Below are 23,354 nucleotides of genomic sequence, written 5' to 3' on the forward strand. Positions count from 1 at the left end.
AGAAGTGTTTAAGAAGAAATGGAAATATTCTAACAGTTTTTTCTTCCCACCCAAGCCTAAGCCCACCACTCCTACTTCTATAAAAGAAACTATTGATGAGGGGGAGGAAAATGCAAAAGAAACGGTTGATCTGCCTACTGGGGATGATGCCTACTTCTCTCTTTATTTGTAATAATTCCCCACAGTAATCAAAACTCCTATCTTTTTCCTTTCCTTCTATTTTCGTGCATTATATATGTCGCCTATTTAGTTATAATCCACCAATTTTTCACTTATTCTCAGTGCACTTACTATTTTATAATAACTCTTGAAGGATTAAACCAGATCTAAGGTAACATGTATATAGGGGCTATCCCATAACTTCCTACGTCCAGAGGATCAGATAAACCGAAGCTCTAATACCATTCAATTCGTAACACCCTCTACCTGTCCCATTTGCCAGGTCCAGGCATCGGATACTACACTAAGCCGAATAACTTCACAAAAATTTTTTTTTGGTTTAATTACATACTTAAACAATTTGTATTAAAATACTAATAAAAATTTAAGGCTTCATTTCCATCAGTTGATTGTAATTTTTTGGACAAAGACTCAATAACAAAAAATGGCAACTTGACCATGAGGCAAAGCCTCTAGGGTGCCCATCTATATACATGTACAGCTGCCACACTTGACCTAACACAAGGCGAAGTCTAACTGGGCCCCTTTCGATTTTTAAATCTTTAAATAACCTGTATTCAAGCATAAATATTGTAAGTTTGGGAAATTAGTAAGATCCTTATGTAAATTTTAAGAAAAATTTAAGATATCCAGCCTAAAATTAATATCTTTGATAATCGCATTCATTATTTTTGGCAGGCAATGCTTGGTGACTACCCAAGAAATTTCTATATCCATTGTCTTCACCATATTTAAATGTTCTAGTAGTCTTGGTGTACTAGAGCTCACAAACCAACACCTTAGCCCTTACTTTGTCGATCTATTTCCCAAAAAGTTTTCTTAGGACATGCAGTTCCTACCTTTGGTAGATCAACAAGATCTCAACCATTCTTTCTGGCTATATTTGACCTCTTCTTTTCACTATCCTCTAACAGACATTACTGGTCATTTAGCATTGGGCATGCATTTCCTCTCATGAAGACTCTGATCAACCTACTCAACCCTTCAGCTGACCTTTTTGTCTATTTACAATATATGACTGTGTCCTACTGCAGACAAATTCGTGCCTGCTTAAATCGTGTGAAATCTATAGCCTCCCTAGCGGACTAGTATTTGCATATACTATGTAAACTTTCATATCTAAGGAGCCTCTTTTTCTATTTGACATATAACTCTGGCATCACTTATTATTCTAGTGGTCTATATTCCTTTTACACACCAACCTCACTTCTTCTTGTGACTTGTCGCTCCAGCCACACCATGAACTCTACATCTCTTATAAACCTTAGACTATCTAGTTATGACCACCATGTTTTATGTCCAAACGGAATTTACCGTGTTTTCTATTTTAACAAATTACCCGATGTTTACTATCCTAACAGACCACCATGTGTTTATTGACCCAGTGGACTACCCCGTGTTTACTATCCCAGCAGACTATCCCGTATTTACTATCTTGATAAAATATCCCATGTTTACTGTCCCGGAAAACTACCATTGGTTGTCATAACTGAGCTATGGTCTTACACCTTAAAGCTCTTAGAGGTGTCGTAGTGTTTCCTCATAGAGTCTGCTGACCGCCGTCGCAATGATTGTAACACCCCTAACCCGTACCTGTCACAGGAATAGAGCTAGAGAGTATTTCTAGACTAATCTCATAAACAATCAAATAATTCAAATTACAATTCTCATAATAATTAAAAATTATTCAATTACATCATATAGTCCCTAATACGAGCCCTCGAGGCCTAAAAAAAGCATTATAAGTGGTTCGGAACTAAACCTGGAACTTAGGAAAATTTCGAAATAACATAGAAAATTTTCAATGTACAAGGGACACACGCCCGTACGGCTCGACCCTGTGTCTCACACAGCCAAAGACACGCCCGTGCCACAGGCCGAGTGGACATTCAAAATGGGATCACAAGGCCGTGTCCCAGCTTGTGTCTTACCTCGTGCAACTCCCTGACTTAGGTCACACGGCCAACCACACACCCGTGTGACTAGCCCGTGTACCCTTCAAAAAGACCTTATACGCCTGTGTGCTAAGTCAGGTGCTAGGCCATGTGAAAACTGGAGGGTATACTAACTTATGCCACACGGCCAAGTCACACACTCGTGTGCTGGGCTGTGTGGAGCTACTCACTTGGTTTCTACTAAAGTACCAGCAGACACACGGTCATGTCACCAAACCGTGTGTCATACACGGATGAGACACACGCCTGTGTTTCTACCCATGCGGACAAAAATAGGCTATTTTCCAAGCCATCATTCTCACCCAAAGTGTTGTCAACTTAGGTTGAACAATGCAAAAACAACCAAGGCAGAATTAAGCACTTATAACCAACCAATTTCAAGCCAAAATCATTTACTACCAATACGAAGAACCAAAATGCTCATAATCATCCCCACTAGCCATTCAAATTCATACCAATTTCACATCCAAGAAACACTTAAATGATCAAACTCATCTATTAGACTTTGTGCCTAAATCAACATGCATACCACATTCTCAAATTCCATTATTTTGTACTCAAAATACCAATTCACAACAAGACATTCACATAGCAATTGTAACCCAGACATCAAAGGTCATTTACACATATATACACCAAGTTTACCAAAATAAGCCAAATCACATGGCTAAACCCATAACCAAAAACATATATCATTTACAAGCCAAATCAACTGGCTATCAACATTATAAACATATAAACCATATTAACCACAACATCTATACTTGCCATATAACCAAGTACACAAGTTCAAAAGTACCAAAATGATAGTTGGAGAGTGTGGTGAGATCTCCAACAACTTCCAATCCAAGCAAGCTTTGAAATCACTATAAAACACGAAAAGGTAAACAGAGTAAGCTATTAAGCTTAGTAAGTTCGTATAGCAATAAACTCAACTTACCATATGAACACAATTTAAGTAATCAAACATAACAAAATATAACTCATATTGATCCACAAATCTATCACATATTCATTCACAAGGTTAGATATGAAATTCACAAGTTTTATAAACTCAAAGCTTATATGATTCACATACATACTCGATATGATACGTATCAATCACTTATTCTTTCATACCATCAATGTACCCATTGAACCATTCAGAATAATATCGAATACTCAGGAATCTCGCACCTTAACTACCAATACATGGTCGAAACCATCTCAATCTCATATCTCATATGTAAATGCTCATCTCGAGCTATCATCGGGTCTGCTCACACAAGCTAACGTTCAAGACATAGCTACACGGTGCTATTCACACAAGCTGACGAGTAACCGCAACACATGCCGAAAAACTCAGCCATCATTAGAACATACGGACCAATACCCAAAACACAATAACCCTTAATAACATGTCATTTGTATCCTATCTATTCCTAAGGTTCAACCGGGATTTCACACATCACCAAATCTTTGTTTAATATTTTTCATGAAGTCGTATCCATCAATATTTCAATAATAAAGCATTTAAAAGACAATTACATTAATACTTATTAACAAATGAACTTACCTAAAATTTGTACAGAGAGAATCGAGCTATCAATCCACTATTTTGTTTTTCTCCCAATCTAAGTCCGAACATTACTTTTCTTGATCTATATATAATCAAATTTAACTTAATTAAATATCATTCTATTCAATTTAACCCAAAAATCACATTATGGAAAAATTACATTTTTACCCCTTAAATTTTGAATTCTTTGCAATTTAGTCCCTAGCTCATAAAATGAAAAATTCATGAAATTCCATTTCAATCTGTACTAGCCGAATTCTATATAGACTTATAGTAGCCCAAAATTTTCATTATTTCACACATTTACCACATAATTTTCACATTTCTCAATTTAATCCCTAATTGATAATTTTATCAAAAATCACTTAACAAATGTTGTTTATCTAACAACAACCATCCATTTTTTACCATCAAACATCAAAAAACATACACATTCATCAATGTTAAAACCCTATACTTTCAACAATTTTGTAAATTAGTCCCTGGGCTAGCTAGATTAAACTACGACTCCAAAAACATAGAAATCATTAAAAATAGATCAAAAATCACTTACCTATTGAAAATTTACGGTTGGCTGAAACAAGCTTCTTCCATGGCTATTCTAACCTCAATTTTTGGTTGAAGAAAGAAATAAGGAAGAAAGCTTTAATTTGGTTCTATTTATTTTATGTTTATTAACTAATTTACTTAATTAACCTTTCAATAATTAAAAATTTACTCAATATGCCAAGTCAGCATCCTCCACTATCTCATTAATGGTCTATTTACTACATAGGGACCCCCACTTTAAGTTTCCATAGCTATTAGACACTTTTAACTAATAGAACTTAACTTTTACATTTTACGCGATTTAGTCCTTTTTATCGAATTGAGGATGCAAACGATTAAATTTCTTAGTGATTTCTTATACGACACTACTAACAAGTTGTAGACATTAAAATAATAATAAAACAAATATTTTGACCTTAGATTTATGGTCCCAAAACCACTATTCCGATTCCACTGAAAACGGGTTGTTACAACTCTCCCCCCTAAGGAATTTTTGTTCCTGAAAATCTTACCAGAAAATAGGTTAGGGTACTATTTTCTAATAGCTTCCTCGGGTTCCCATGTAGCTTCTTCAACAACCTTCACTAGAGCTATGCTTTTGTTTCTTAACTTTTTAATCTCTTCAGCTAAAGTTCTTATTGATTCTTTGTTATACAACATATCAGGTTGAATTTCAATCTCTGTCGGAGAAATTATACGCGACGGATTTGATCTGTACCGTCGTAACATGGATACATAAAATACATTATGGATCTTTTCTAATTCTGACGGTCAAGCTAGTCGATATGCCACTAGCCCAATTCTTTCATTAATCTCATACGGTCCGATAAATTGTGGACTCAATTTTCCTTTGCAACCAAGTCGAAGAATCTTTTTCCATGGCGATACTTTCAAAAACACTCTATCGCCGATTTGAAATTCAATATCTTTACGTTTCAAATTCGCATATGATTTCTGTCGATCTAAAGTTTCTTTCAAACTATCACGAATTACTTTCACTTTCTCTTCGGTCTCTCTGATCAAATCAACCCCGTGAAATTTTTTCTCACTAAGCTCAATCCAATACAACGGAATTTGGCATTTACGACCATATAAAGCTTCATACGGTGCCATCTTTATACTCAATTGAAAACTATTATTATATGCAAACTCAACCAATGGTAAATATTTTTCCCAGTTGCCCTCAAACTCTAAAACACAGCAACGAAGCATATCTTCGAGAATATGAATTACTCTCTCGGATTGACCATCGGTTTGAGGATGAAATACAATACTAGAATACAACCACGTACCTAAAGCTTCTTACAATTTCTTCCAAAATCATGACGTAAACCACAGATCTCTATCCGAAATAATGGAGACTGGTACCCCGTGCAATCTAACAATCTCAGAGATGTATAAATCAGCTAATCTATCGAGTGAAAATTGTGTACGTATTGGAATAAAATGTGCAGATTTTGTCAAACGATCAACAACAACCTAGATAGCATATTTCTTTTTCTAAGATAAGGGTAATCCCGATACGAAATCCATCGTAACTCTATCCCATTTCCACTCTGGTATCATCACTGGCTGTAGTAGTCTCGAAGGCACTTGATGTCAGCTTTAACTTGTTCACAAACCAAGCTTCTGGACATAAATTCTGAAATGTCATGTTTCATGCCTGACCACCAGTACATCTGTTTCAAATCACTGTACATCTTAGTACTCCCTGGATGAACAGATAAACAACCACTGTGTGCTTTGTGTAGAATTTTTGGAATAAGCTTAGAATTTATCGATACACAAAATCTACCTCGAAACAGCAAACAATCATCAAATCCGATCTGATATTCTGAATCAGTAGTCGACTCGCACTATACTCTTATAGCTTGCAATTCATTGCCACATTTCTAAGCTTCACAAATTTCCTGAAGAAATATTGGTTTAGCTTTTAACTCAGCTAAAATCAAACCATCATCAGATAAGGTTAACTATATGTTCATCGTCCGCAAAGCAAATAAAGATTTTCTACTCAAAGCATCCGCAACTACATTCGCTTTTCCCAGATGATAATCAATCACTAATCCATAGTCTTTCAACAACTCGAGCTACTTCATTGTCGCAAATTCAAATCTTTTTGAGACATTTTATACTCCAAAGTCTTGTGGTCAGTAAAAATATGACATTTTTCACCGAACAAATGATGTCACCAAATTTTCAATGCGAAAACAATAGTGATCAACTCTAAGTCGTGTATCAGATAATTCTTTTCATGCAGATTTAACTGTCTGGAAGCATAAGCTATCACTTTGCCTTATTGCATCAAAACACATCCTAAACCATTCAATACCGCATCACTGAAAATCACAAACTCTTTACCCGAATCAGGCTAAACTAAAACTGGTGCTTCAGTTAACAATGCTTTCAACTATTAAAAACTCTGTTGGCATTTCTTAGAGCACTCAAACTTCACATCTTTATGTAACAATTGAGTCATCAGTGTAGCAATCATCGAGAACCCTTTTACAAAACACCGATAGTAGCCATCTAATCCCATAAAACTTCTGACTCGAATACGTTTCTTAGTGGTTTCCAGCCAACAACTGCTGAAATCTTACTCGGATCAACTTAGATGCCTTCTGCTGAAACAATATGTCCCAAAAATCCAACTTCTCAGAGCCAAAACTCGCATTTACTAAATTTAGCAAACAGTTATTTATCTTGTAAAGTCTGCAATACAATTCTCAAATGCTCGGCAAGCTCAGATTCGTCTCGAGAATAGATCAGAATGTCATCAAGGAATACAACTACGAATCTGTCCAAATATTACCTGAAAATTCTATTCATCAAATCCATAAAAACTGCAGGAGCGTTTGTTAACCCAAACGGCATAACAAGAAATTATAATGCCCGCACCTGGTTCTGAACGCAGTTTTCGGCACATCCGAATCTTTACCCCGCAACTGATAATAGCCAGATCACAAATCAATCTTTGAAAATATTGTTGCTCCTTTCAACTGATCAAACAAATCATCAATTCTCGGCAAAGGATATTTATTCTTAATCGTAACCTTGTTGAGCTGACAATATTCAATACATAGTCTCATCGATTCATCTTTCTTCTTTACGAATAGAACTGGTACACTCTAGGGCGAAAAACTAGGTCGTGCAAAACCTTTATTTACTAACTCTTATAGTTGAGCTTTCAATTCTTTCAATTCTGTAAGAGTCATTCTATACGGAGCTATCTATATCGGTGATGTTCCTGATATTAATTCAATAGCAAAATTGACCTATCTGATCAGTAACAACCCAGGTAACTCTTCTGGGAACCCATTTGAATATTCACAAACCACTGGCATTGATTCAATCTTCGATTCAGGCACTTTTGTATCAAGTACATACGCAAGGTAAGCATCGCAACCTTTCCCCACATATTTCTAAGCTAACATCGTCGATATCATTATAGGCAACCCACTCGAATCATCGGATTCAATTCGAAGAATTTCACTATTCTGACATATCAGCTCAATAGTCTTCATCTACAGTTTACAACAACATCATGCAGAGTCAAACAATCCATACCCAAGGTTACATAGAATTCATCAAATGGTAAAAGTATCAAATCAGCAGGAAAACAATAACCCCGAGTCATTAAAGGATAATTTTTGCAAACTTTATCAACTAGAACGTACTGGCCTAAGGGGTTCGATACATTAATCACGAATTCAGTAGACTTAATAGGTAAATTCCTACTAGACACTAAATTCATACAGACATATGAATGGGTCAATCCAGGATCAATCAAAGTAGTTACATCAGTGTCATAGAGAAAAAATGTATTGGTGATAAATAACGCATCTTCGCGAGCACGAATAGCGTAAGCTCTAGTTGGCGCTTGAGCCTCAGATCTCATAGTAGAGTCCATTGTCACAACTTTACTACTAGTCACATTTCCATTATTTTGAGGTGGTCTCCCTCTAACAGCTGTATTGCTCAATTTTGTATTCAGAAATTTGTTTTTCTCGGGTAAATCAGGACAATCCCAAAAAAAATAATCCTGTGAGCCACATCTAAAACAAGCTTTACTATTCATCTAGCAGTCTCCAAAATGTCGTCTTCCACACTGTTGACACTCAGGTTTGTTGGTTTTGACACTACCAATACTTGATACTGAAGTAGCTTGAGCTTTTGGACTCGTGTGTTGCTTCCCACGATCTCTATTGGAATACCTCATTGAAGCTGTTGAACGGTTATACGAATCCCTTGATTTCTTTAAAGAAGAATGATAGGGTTTATGTAACACCTCTAACCCGTAACCATCACCGGAATAGGTTAAAAGGCATTACCGGGATTGTAACTCAATTCAAAACAATCATATATCCAATAACATCTTATTTCAGTAACTATCAATCATTCACATTCAATATGTACTTAAATCGAACATACAAAGCTTTAATCATGCATTCGGGACTAAATCAGTGACATATTAAAATTTTGGAAACTTAGAAAAATTTCAACATTTCAAGTATCACATGCCCATGTGAACAGGTTGTGTGCCTTAAACGGCTAGTAGACACACCCGTGTCTTAGACCGTGTGAAAATAGGGCATACATACTGACTTGTGTCACATGATCAAGGACACACCCGTGTGCCATGGCCGTGGAAAAACTATAGAGGTTACTGACTTGGGTCACACGGTCGGCCACACGCCCATGTACTAGCCTGTGTGTCACACACGGCTAGTAGACACGCCTGTGTGTCTAGGCTGTGCCAAACCTGTAGGGTATACTGACTTAATTCAAAAAAGTACCCCAGGGGACACACGGTCGTGCAGCATGACCATGTGTCGCACACGGGTGAGACACACGTCCGTATCTCTACCCATGTGGACAAAAATAAGCCATTCGTAAAGCCATTTTTCCACACTATAAACACAAGCATTCACAAGCATAAATGACCACATTTTTACAACTCAATAGGCAGCCATGATAACCATTTCAATACACATTATTTGTCATATCAAAACCTAACAATTACATGCCCAAATACCTATTTAACATCATGCATAATCCATTCATTTAACAACTACATATCAAAATTTCACTTGCATAATTTCATTCCATGATTACCTTGCCAAAACATACCAGAATTGTACACTTAATTCAACCAAAACATAGTACTAAAATAAGCCAATAACATGGCTTAACTTATGCACCAAAAACATACCAAAGTCATGATATCAATTAACATAACTATTATCTTTTAAACTAGTCTATACATGTCATATTTACATATATCCACAAAATCAAAAGTACAAATCAGAAATTGGATAGTGTGATGTGCAACTCCGACTTGTCTGAAATGAGCTAGCTAACAAGCCTTTATAAAACATAGAGAAAGAAACAGAGTAAGTTAGTAAGCCCATAAAATTTAGAATTAAACTTACAATTTATACATAATCAAAGCAATATATAAAATCCAACCAATTTAATTAACAAATACCTAATCACAAGTATTCATCACATGTTAGTCATTTAAAAATACATGAAACCATCAATTAATACAATACATTGCATCATTCCAAAATCGTATATCATGTATAACATTAGTAATATTTATAAACCTTCATATAAACAGTATTTGTGCCCGTTGAACTATTAGAAATTCAAAGGATACTTAGATGAATAACATCAGTAATCCGTCAATTCAACATCATTTATGCTCTTTCGAGCCATGATCGATAAGCTCCTCCTAAACTGATGCACAGTAAGCTCTATCCAGCTGAACAGTAAGCTCATACGAGCTGAAACAGTATACTCCAATGAGCTGAAAACAGTAAGCTCTTACGATCTGATATATCGGTAAGCTTATACAAGCTGTGGTGAGTCCGCAACAAATGTAGGAGCTCGACCAAATTGGTAACCCTAGTGACATGTCACTCGTATCCTATGAATTCATGCAGTTCAAACGGGGCTCGGTAACAAGTATAATATATCAATAAGGCATTTGTATTTCAAATATATTAATTACTCAATCACAAATATTCATTTCAAATATTTTCAAATATATAGAAATTTAATTCTAATTATACGAATTTACCTCGTATCCTCGAATAAAACTATCGGCTATTCGTCTACTTTTCGTTTTCCCCGATCTAGTTTCGGTATTTTCTTATCTTGATCTATATAATATCAAATTAACTCATTCAAACTTTCAGTCAATTCAATTTAGCCTAAAACATTCATTTTGGCTAATTTACAATTTTACCCTTAGACTTTTGACTACTTTGCAATTTAGTCCTTAACACATAAAAATGCAAAATTGCACAATTAGGCCATAACCCATGGTAACCAAATTTTATAGGGACTCCTAGCAGCCCATATCTTTTATCATTTCACACCTTTAACCACTACATTTTACAAATTCACAATTTAATCCCTATTTTGCATTTTTGTCAAAAATCACTTTACAAAACTTGTATATCTATCATCAAACCTTCATAATCTATTATTAAAAATTTACATACTCAAGCCTTCAACAATGGCATCATTCAAAGTCTATAATAGTTTCAAAAACGAAGGTACGAGCTAGCTAGATTAAGCTGCAACGAGCTTAAAAACGTAGAAATCATTAAAAACCGGGCTAAAACTATACCTTAATTGTAACACCCCAAACCCGGCCTAGACGTAATGGCTAAATCTGACGTGCCACATTAAAGTTAAAAATCCACGCTTTGTTTTAGTGTTTTAAAAAAATCGTCGTTTGATAAGGCTTAACCAAGTGAATGGAAGTTGTGCACCAGGTAGGTATCCAAAAACAGAAGAGGTGAGCCATGAAGGCTACTTAAGTACCAAGCTCTTCGAATGGATCCAATCCTAGACATGCTCACAACTATTGCCACACTTTGGTGCGAGCTTAGGTTTTGAGAAAAACGAGTTAGAATTTATTTAAGTAGATATTTTTGATAAACCATTTAATTGTATCGTTGCGTTACTTTGAAAACAATTATCATTTTGAAAACGCGGCCTAAGTCTAACCCATTTTGGATTGTTATCAGTAAAATATAGGGTATAAAATAAACTAATCCCAGAAAAATAATTAAAATGGCCTTATTACAACCCAAAACCAAATAATAATATTAATAAGATAAAACTTATAAAGAAATAAATTAGCTACTTATTGCAATTAAAAGAAAGCAAAAAAAGATTGTGGCCATCTCCTAGTCCTCTAACTCCAAACCATCTAAGCTTAGGGATTACCTTGCAGTTAGAAGCGGAGTGAGTTTACGAAAACTCGATGTGTAATCCCAATAACATACAAACAGTGAAAACACAATGTCGGTACAATCTGGCCAAAACCCTATTTAGTCTTGACATATCTTGGGCGAAGCCTTTCGTTTAATCTAGTTCTTGGGCAAGCCTTTTCATAAATCATATCACTTTGGGTGAAGCCTTTTCATAAATCATATCATTTGGGCCAAAGCCTTTTCATAAATCATTTCACTGGGCCGAAGCCTTTACTGTAAACGGTATGGCCCATAGGCCCATTTCAATATCACATGTAATGTCAATGGATGTATACAAGCCCATTTCAATATCATATGAAATACCAATGAATGTATGCAAGCCCATTTGGGGAGACTACTCGACCCACCATCCGCTACTCTCCACCCGTACCAACCAACACACCATGTGGGGAATGATTCAACCCACCCAACCAATATACCATTGGCAGCATAGCTGCTTTATCATATATCTAGAGGCCTAGCCTCTTTTAATAACTGGGGCAAAGCCCTTTTTGGTAAACTGGGGCAAAACCCTTTTCAATAAACTGGGGCATAAGCCCTTTTCGGTAAACTAGGGCATAAGCGCTTTTCAATAAACTGGGGCATAAGCCCTTTTGCACTTCCTCCATCCATATAAAAACTCAACCCAATGCATTTATGAATACATCATGTGCATTTCATACATATCATGTGCATTTCATACATATCCTGTGCATTTTATACATATCATGTGCATATCATATCAATCATGTATATCATATCCCATGTATCAAATTTATAATTAAACCCTAGGGATATAATGGTCATTTTTACCTAGGGGCAAAACAGTTATTTTCATACTATAAGGGTAATTCATAATTTTACCAAATATCAGGACTTTCCATGTTCATCAATAATTATCAATATTTCCGAGTGTTTAAACAATGACCTTTAATCCACTTTATCAAACTCGGGCTTTTGGGCCCAAAACCTCTAATGGGCCCTACGAATGTCGATTTAGTCCACTGAGCCTGCTTAATCCAAAATTTACAACAATACTAACCGTGTTATCATGCAACTTTTCTAAATTCCATTTTCTATCAATTTTACCCAAATGGGCCCAATTCCAGCCCATTGAGGCCCAACTTACCATCATGCACAAAATTGTGCTTTTACCTGTTCCATCGATCCAACCACCGATCATATCGTATCTATCGCACTTTATGCAAAGGCAAAATCACAAGTTCCCGAAATACCGGTATTTTAGCATTTCGGCTTCTTAGCAAATATTAATCTAAGCTATTACAAGGGTTAGTACACACCTGTTACGGGTTGAAGTTGAAACGTTTCCATAATCAATCACTTACGATAGCCACCACCTGTCACTCAAACTTAACTATTCCAATATCAATATATGTAAATCCTAAGCACATCAGTCATACGGAACATAAGGGCGTATTCATCATTTTATCATACAAGGGTATTACAGTCACTTTACCCTAAAAGGGCTTTACGGTCTTTTTACCTATTAGGGGTATTTTAGTCATTTCATCCTACAAGGGTGTTTTGGTAAATCTACAAATCAAGGGTATTTCTGTGATTTTATAAATCAGGGGTATTTTGGTAATTTTACAAATTGAGGGTATTTTGATAATTTCACAAACCAGTGGTATTTTAGTAATTTTACAAACTAGGGGTGTTTTGGTAATTCTACCCTATAGAGGTATTTCAGTAATTTCACAATCGAGGGTAAAACGGTAATTTTGTAAATCAGGGGTAAAATAGTAATTCTGTAAATCGAGGGTAAAACAGTAATTCTATAAATCGAGGGTACTTTGGTAATTTTTACAAGTCGAGGGTATTTTAGTAATTTTACAAATTAGGGGTATTTTAGTAATTTTGTAAATCGAAGGTAAAACGGTAATTCTATAAATCGAGGGTAAAATAGTAATTCTATAAATCGAGGGTAGAACAATAATTCTGTAAATCGGGGGTACTTTGGTAAACTAAAGTATCCTAAACAGGGATAACAATACGAATAGGCCTAAAGCCAATTCTCGACCCAAATGGGCCCACACTCTCGTGTGGCCCTTTTAGCCCAAATCTAGCCACAGATATAAGATTCACCTAGCCTAGTCCAATATTTACTACACAATCAAACAACTTATCCAATTGGGCCCGTGGGCCCATTGGGCCCACATGACCCCTTTCGTCCCATCGCGGCCCGAAGTAGCCATCCTATAGCTAGAGTAGTGAGAAATACACACCTGATAGGAGACTAGAGTTAATCCACGCTTCGAGCACTCTTAGCCGACGCCCAACCCAAATGAGCACGCCATACAGCGAAAGGGATCAGCCAAGAAAGGTACCTCTACTCTCTTCATGGTTCTCTCTATTTAAAGCCGACCAGATCCCTCTTATGTTAGCTTCCTGATGTGGGATCCCTCCATCATCAGAGCTTAAATTCAACACCAACTCTTGCCACCCCCTGTTAGCAAAATAAATGCTCCTTGCTTGCCATGGGATTCGAACCCATGCCTCCCCTCAGATGCTCCACATGCTACTTGCCACTAAACCACAAGGTTTTTTGTGTCATATTTTATCCCTAATTAATTATAAGGTCTAAAGGCCAAAGTCCAGGTTCCCTGAAAAAAACCAAAATAAATTACAAGAGCCAAGGCTTGAACCCAGACTCCTATACAACCTTAAAGACGCCAAAACCACTAGACTACATGCTTCCTTGTGTCATTTATTTACCACAATAATTTAAAAGGCCCTCATCCAAGCATCCAAGTTTTTTTTTTCACTTAATACCAAAATTTTTACTAAAGCCCAAGTTTAAACCCAATATTTCTCCAACACTTTTCAAAGCTATTAACCACTAAAGCAAACATTTAATTGTTTAATTTCATTGCACAATTAAATACCTATATACAACCTCCTTATGGACCCCCACTCAAGGCCCAATACTTCTAGGCCCAAATTCGGGGTGTTACAATTCTACCCCTTTAAAGAAATTTCGTCCTCGAAATTTTCCACTCTCAGACTACACCACCACACTTCATTGCAAGACTCGATACTAATAATACTAACATACACCCAAAACATTTGTCCATCAGAGCGGATAGATTTCACATGCAACCAATTTCTACATTTCTAGAACACACACCAAATAAATACTAAATCTAAATTCAAGCATTACAGTTTACTCTTAACTAGAGAGTTTCAGTATAGTGCTACTATCTATAGTGGTTTCTCAATATAGCATTTCAATCTATAACAGTAAACAGAGTTAGAGAAATTACAGAATTGGTGTCGGAGACTCGGTGTGCCACACCTCCAGTAACATCTTTTCAGAAACAAGTCAAGTTTCGTTGAGAGATTTCAAAACAAAATTTTAGAAAAACCCTTTTCAAACCCCAATTTCGAAAAAAGAAAAACAACAATAATTTTCTGCTACCTATACCACAGCCGAGTTTTACAACCTAAGCTCTAATACCATTAAATATAACACCATAAACCCGGCCCAGACGTAATGGTCGAATCTGACGTGCCACATTGAAGTTAAAAATCCACACTTTGTTTGTGTTTTAAAAAAACCGTCGTTTGATAAGGCTTAACCAAGTGAATGGAAACTGCGCACCAGGTAGGTATCCAAAAACAGAAGAGGTGAGCCATGAAGGCTGCTTAAGTACCAAGCTCTTCGAATGGATCCAATCCTAGACATGCCCACAACTATTGCCACACTTTGGTGCGAGGTTAGGTTTTGAGAAAAACGAGTTAGAATTCATTTAAGTAGATATTTTTGATAAACCGATTAATTGTATCGTTGCGATACTTTGAAAACAATTATCATTTTGAAAACACGGCCTAAGTCTAACCCATTTTGGATTGTTATCAGTAAAATATAGGGTATAAAATAAAATAATCCCAGAAAAATAATTAAAATGGCCTTATTACAACCCAAAACCAAATAATAATATTAATAAGATAAAACTTATAAAGAAATAAATTGGCTACTTATTGCAATTAAAAGAAACGAAAGCAGATGGTGTGGCCATCTTGAGTCCCTCGCAGCTCCAAACCATCTAAGCTTAGGGATTACCTTGCAGTTAGAAACGGGTGAGTTTACGAAAACTCAGTGTGTAATCCCAATAACATACAAACAAAGAAAACACAAGATGTCGGTACAATCTGGGCCAAAACCCTATTTAGTCTTGACATATACTGGGCTAAAGCCTTTCGTTTAATCTGCATTGGGTCAAGCCTTTTCATAAATCATATCACTGGGCTGAAGCCTTTTCATAAATCATATCACTGGGCCGAAGCCTTTTCATAAATCATTTCACTGGGCTGAAGCCTTTACTGTAAACGGTATAGCCCATAAGCCCATTTCAATATCATATGTAATGTCAATGGATGTATGCAAGCCCATTTCAATATCATATGAAATACCAATGAATGTATGCAAGCCCATTTGGGGAGACTACTCGACCCACCATCCGCTACTCTCCACCGTACCAACCAACACACCATGTGGGAATGATTCAACCCACCCAACCAACACAAAGACCGGCAACATAGCTACTTTATCATATATCCGGAGGCCTAGCCTCTTTTAATAATCGGGCAAAGCCCTTTTGAATCGGGCAAAGCCCTTTTCAATAAATCGGGGCATAAGCCCTTTTGATGGCCGGGGCATAAGCCCTTTTCAATAAACTGAGGCATAAGCCCTTTTGCACTTCCTCCATCCATATAAAAACTCAACCCAATGCATTTATGAATACATCATGTGCATTTCATACATATCATGTGCATTTCATACATATCATGTATATCATATCCCACGTATCAAATTTATACTCAAACCCTAGGGGTATAATGGTCATTTTTACCTAGGGGCAAAATAGTCAATTTCATACTATAAGGGTAATTTCATAATTTTACCAAATATCAGGGTTTTCCATATTCATCAACAATTATCAATATTTTCGAGTGTTTAAACAATGATCTTTAACCCACTTTATCAAACTCAAGCTTTTAGGCCCAAAACCTCTAATGGGCCCTACGAATGTCGATTTAGCCTACTAAGCCTGCTTAATCCAAAATTTACAACAGTACTGACCGTGTTATCATGCAACTTTTCCAAATTCCATTTTCTATCAATTTTACCCAAATGGGCCCGAAAGCCTATTGGGCCCAATTCCAGCCCATTGAGGCCCAACTTACCATCGTGCACAAAATTGTGCTCTTACCTGTTCCATCGATCCAACTACTGATCATATCATATCTATCGCACTTTAAGCAAAGGAAAAATCACAAGTTCCCGAAATACCGGTATTTTAGCATTTCGGCTTCTCAGCAAATATTAATCTAAGCTATTACGAGGGTTAGTACACACCTGTTACGGGTTGAAGTTGAAACGTTTCCATAATCAATCACTTACGATAACCACCACCTGTCACTCAAACTTAACTATTCCAATATCAATATATGTAAATCCTAAGCACATCAGCCATACGGAACATAAGGGCGTATTCATCATTTTACCATACAAGGGTATTACAGTCACTTTACCCTACAGGGGCTTTACGGTCTTTTTACCTATTAGGGGTATTTTAGTCATTTCATCTTACAATGGTGTGTTGGTAAATCTACAAATCAAGGGTATTTCTGTAATTTTGTAAATTAGGGGTATTTTGGTAATTTTACAAATTGAGGGTATTTTGATAATTTCACAAACCAGTGGTATTTTGGTAATTTTACAAACTAGGGGTGTTTTGGTAATTCTATCCTATAGGGGTATTTCAGTAATTTCACAATCAAGGGTAAAACGGTAATTTTGTAAATTAAGAGTAAAACAGTAATTTTGTAAATCACGAGTAAAACAGTAATTCTATAAATCGAGGGTACTTTGGTAATTTTTACAAGTCGAGGGTATTTCAGTAATTTTACAAATTAGGGGGTATTTTAGTAATTTTACAAACCAGGGGTATTTTAGTAATTTTGTAAATCGAGGGTAAAACGGTAATTCTATAAATCGAGGGTAAAATTGTAATTCTATAAATCGAGGGTAAAATTGTAATTCTATAAATCGAGGGTAGAACGATAATTCTGTAAATCTGGGGTACTTTGGTAAACTAAAGTATCCTAAACAGGGATAACAATACGAATGGGCCTAAAGCCTATTCTCGGCCCAAATGGGCCCACACGCTCGTGTGGCCCTTTTAGCCCAAATCTAGGCATAGATATGAGATTCACCTAGCCTAGTCCAATATTTACTACACAATCAAACAACTTATCCAATTGTGCCCGTAGGCCCATTGGGCCCACATGACCCCTTTCGGCCCATCGCGGCCCGAAGTAGCCATCCTATAGCTAGAGTAGTGAGAAATACACACCTGATAGGAGACTAGAGTTAATCCACACTCCGAGCACTCTTAGCCAACGCCCAACCCAAACGAGCACGCCATACAGCGAAAAGGATCAGCCAAGAAAGGTACCTCTACTCTCCTCATGGTTCTCTCTATTTAAAGCCGACCAGCATCCCTCTTATGTTAGCTTCCGATGTGGGATCCTCCATCATTAGAGTTTAAATTCAACACCAACTCTTGCCACTGTTAGCAAAATAAATGCTCCTTGCTTGTCGTGGGATTCAACCCATGCCTCCCTCGGATGCTCCACATGCTACTTGCCACTAAACCACAAGGCTTTTTGTGTCATATTTTATCCCCAATTAATTATAAGGTCTAAAGGCCAAAGTCCGTGTTCCTAAAAAACCAAAATAAATTGCAAGAGCCAAGGCTTGAACCTGTGCTCATATACAACCTTAATGACGCCACAACCACTAGACTACATGCTTCCTTGTGTCATTTATTTACCACAATAATTTAAAAGGCCCTCATCCAAGCATCCAAGTTTTTTTTTCACTTAATACCAAAATTTTTACTAAAGCCCAAGTTTAAACCCAATATTTCTCCAACACTTCTCAAAGCCATTAACCACTAAAGCAAACATTTAATTGTTTCTTTTCATTGCACAATTAAATACCTATATACAACCTTCTTATGGACCCCCACTCAAGGCCCAATACTTCTAGGCCCAAATTCGGGGTGTTACATTAATTGACAACTGAAGCTTGGCCAATTGAAAACTTAAGTTTTCTATTCTTTCTTCTCAATTTTTGGCAAGATGATGAAAGAAATAACATAATTTTGGGTTTTGTTTTATTATTACTACTACATCAACATAAATTACTATATTAACCTTATAAATCACTTAAATCATGGACATAAATGTCCACTAACCTTAATCTTGGTATAATAACATTATAAGGACCTTTAATTTACTAAACCATAGCTATTAGGCACACTAAACTAATAGCACACAAGTTTTACGCTTTACGCAATTTAGTCTTTTTTACCAAATTAAGCATTTAAACGGTAAAATTTCTTTACGAAACTTTCACATAATTAATCTATCATGCTTTACACCTTATTAAAATAATAAAATAAATATTTTGGCTTTGGATTTGTGGTCCTGAAACTACTGTTCTAATTTAACCTAAAAACGGGTTGTTACAGTTTAGTCATTTACCTCTTTCTCGAATCTCTAGCCTCAAAATCGGCTTTTCTCTTTTCTTTACTAAGTTCCTCAGCTTTGCAAGCTCTGCCGACCAAAACAACAAATTCTTTCAATTCTAGAATTCCAACTACAAGTTTAATATCTTCGTTCAACCTGTCTTCGAACCACTTACACATAATTTCTTTAATAGAAACACACTCTCGAGCATACATACTTAATCTTACAAATTCTCTTTCGTACTAGATCACAGTCATACGACCCTGTTTCAACTCCAAACATTCTTGGCACTTTTGATCAATAAACCGTTGGCTTATATATATCTTTCCGAAATCAGTCTAAAAGAATTCCCACGTAACTCATTCTCTCGGCACGACATATATTAAAGTGTTCCACCACTGATATGCAGTATCTCTCAGAAATGATACAACACATTTAACACATTCCATTGGTGTACAATACATTTCATCAAATACTCGGATTGTATTCTCAAGACAAAACTCGGCTCTCTCAAGATCATCATCAACTGTAGCTCTAAACTCTTCAGCCCCGTACTTTCAAATTTTATCCACAGGTGGCTTACTCATATGCAAAGGTTCTAAATCTTGAGAAGCTACGGGAACCGGTTGGGGAATAGGTGGGGGTAGAGGTTGCTGAGTAGCCGGATTTGTTCAGACAAACTTAGTGAACCATTCGTTCATCATTTGGGAAAAGGCTTCCTTAGCCTCTCCTCCTTGACTCTCAGATACGGGTCTCGATTCAGACGATGCTGCTCCATGAACAGATGCTGGCGCATTACTTTCTACATCATCAGCAACTATTCAATTGGGATCCATTGCTATGTGAAAACATGATTTAAAACTGTTAGGAGATTTCACACTGTCACGGGTTATATATGGCATGTATAGCTAGACTCACACACGCTACGTTAGCTCGAGAATCGACTAAACCGTAGCTTTGATACCAATAAATGAAACACCCCTAACCAGTATCCGTCACTGGAATAAGGTTAAGAAGTATTTTCGGACTAATCTCATAAACAATCAAACAATTCAAATTACAATTCTCCTACTAATTAAAGCCACGTCCATGCCACATGTCGTGTGGACATTCGAACTGGGATCACATGGCCATGTCCCAGCCCGTGTCTTACCCCATGTAACTCTCTGACTTGGGTCACACGGCCAACAACACACCCGTGTGACTAGCCCGTGTACCTTTCGAAATAGCCTCATACGCCCGTATGTCAGGCCGTGTGAAAACTGAAGGGTATACTGACTTATGCCATACGGCCAAGTCACACGCCCGTGTGCTGGGCCGTGTGGAGCTACTGACTTGGTTTATAATTAAGTACCAAGGGACACACATCCGTATCACCAAACCATGTGTCACACGCGGATGAGACACATGCTCGTGTCTTTGCCTGTGTGGACAAAAATAAGCTATTTTCTAAGCCATCTTTCTCACCTAAAGTGTTGTCAACTTAGGTTCAACAATGCACAAACAACAAATGCATAATTAGGCACTTATAACCAACCAATTTCAAGCTAAAATCATATACTACCTGTAACACCCCTAACCCGTATCTGTCGCCGGAATAGGGTTATTAGGCATTACCGTTGAATTCACATCATTCACATACATAACATATTCATTTATGCATTCAAATATAAAACTCATTCAAATCACTCACATCATCCCTTATAAGGCTCTATGAGACCTTAAAATATGCTCAGAAGTGGTTCGGGACTAAACCAATCACATATAAATATTTCCAAACACTTAGAAAAATTTCATGAAATCATAGGTCACACGCCCATGTGAATTGGCCATGCGCCTTACACAGCCACCAGACACATCTGTAGCGTAAGCCGTGTGAGAACAGGGCATACATACTGACTTGTACCACACGGCCAAGGACACGCCCGTATGCTAGCCCGTGTGCCACACATGGCCAGTAGACACGCTCGTGTGTCTAGACAGTGTCAAAACTGTAGGGTATACTGACTTTAAATCGAAGGGTACCCCAAGGGTGTCGCACACGGCTGAGACACACGCCCGTGTGGACAAAAATAGGATATTTGCAAAGCCAATTTGCCACCCTAATCACAAGCACACATAGCAACCAATATAACACCATTACAACACATAAATAAACAACCAAATGTACCAATTCATGCACATATCATGTCATCTATACACAACCATTTCAGCTATCCAATTCCACAACCAAAACCTACCAAATCATTATGCCAAAATCATCACAACTTACATAAGTTCCAAATGCATAAACTCATCATCTTATCATCTATTTTATGATACAAAACCTACTAAAATGGCAACCACATATCATACCAATACAAGCCAATACATATGGCATTTTATACATCACAAAAACAATTTATCAAACACATCATTTAGGCCAACTTAAATGACCAAATACATATCAACATTTCCAACCAAAGTAAGCCAAATCACATGGCTAAAATCTTAACACAAAACATATCATCAACTCACTAGCCTATACATGCCATACATTAATATTTACAACATCAAAAAAAAAAACCAAAATATCTTTTGATAGTGTGACAACGGTCCTTGACGATCCCCGAGCTCACGGTACCTTCGATAATCTATAAAACAATGAAAAACACACACAAAGTAAGCTTTCAAAAGCTTAGTAAGCCATATACAAATAAACTTAACACATAAGATAATTATAAGCCAATTTATCCATGGAATCCATAGCAAATCATATACACAAGTTTCATAATTCACATCTAACTCACTTGTCATCATTTATAACCATACTCACCTTTCATTCTTGAATACCATATACATTTCATACGTACCTGAATCGGATACTCATTCACATTTTCATTCCATTCTCAATATTGCCCATTGAACTGTTTGGAATCGATAAGGATACAAGGATAGATCGTAAAGCTAGTACAATGTCATATCCCAGATATGGTTTTACATGTTATCAAATATCGATGTCACTGTCCCAGACAAGGTCTTACACGAAATCACATACGGTGCCAATGTCTCAGACATGGTCTTACACGTAAATATCAAATCGATGCCAATGTCCCAGACATGGTCTTACACGATATCACATCTAGGAATCCTATGCCATGACATATGTATCTTATTCTATTCCTATGGTTTGTACGGGACTTTCAGACATCGTAACACTATCGATGCTTTCTCAATTTCACATATTCATCTTCCACAGCCATTCATTATACCTCAATACCATATAAGCATGATTAAATCAATTTAAATACATTCATTTGCATATGAACTTACCTCGTACGGGAACGAACAGATTGAAATGACTATTCGACCACTTTCTACTTTTCCCGATCTAATTCCGATTTCTTTCGTTCTTGGTCTCAATTAAGGTTAACCATGGCCAAATGCTCAAACCCTATTCATGGCTTTTCTAACATACATTTTCAGTGGAAGAAATAGGGAAAGATGGACACAAATTTGTTTGGTTTTATTTTATTAACCTTCATTTCATTAATTACTAATTTAACCTTAGTAATAACATTAAAATTCCACTATCTCATGTCCATCTATGTCCATTCATTAAAACCATGGTCTAATTACATCATAAGAACCTCACATTTATTAAGACATAGCATTCAGCACTTATTCAATTAAAACACAACTTTTACATTTTATGTGATTAAGTCCTTTTATCAAATTAACATTCAAACAATAAAATTAAATCACAAAATTTTCACACATACTTATTCACATGCTGTAAACACCAAAAATAATATTAAAAAAAATTTTCGACCTCAAATTTGTGGTTCCAAAACCACTGTTCTGGTTTAGCTAAAATCGAGCTGCTACACTACCAATACCAACAACCAAAATGCTCATAATCATCCCAAATAACCATTCAAATTCATACTAATTTCACATCCAAGAATCACCTAAATGATCAAACTCACCTATTAGACTTTGTGCCTAAATCAACATGCATACCACATTCTCAAATTCAATCATTTTATACTCAAAATACCAATTCACAACAAGGCATTCACATAGTAATTGTAACCCAAACATCAAAGGCCATTTACACATATACACATAACCAAGTTTACCAAAATAAGCCAAATCGCATGGCTAAACACATAACTAGAAACATATATCATTTACAAGTCAAATCAATTGGCTATCAACATTACAAACATATAAACCATATTAACCACAACATCTATACATGCAATATAACCAAATACACAAATTCAAAAGTACCAAAAT

At 36.4% G+C, this 23,354-nt stretch overlaps 1 pseudogene; it reads left to right on the forward strand.

Moving 5' to 3' along the window:
- Positions 1-23,354, forward strand: part of LOC108476356 (probable polygalacturonase) — a 54,751-nt pseudogene that overhangs the window by 675 nt on the left and 30,722 nt on the right.

The sequence above is a fragment of the Gossypium arboreum genome, chromosome 7 (genome assembly GCF_025698485.1).
Source record: "Gossypium arboreum isolate Shixiya-1 chromosome 7, ASM2569848v2, whole genome shotgun sequence".
NCBI classification, from domain to species: Eukaryota; Viridiplantae; Streptophyta; class Magnoliopsida; order Malvales; family Malvaceae; genus Gossypium; species Gossypium arboreum.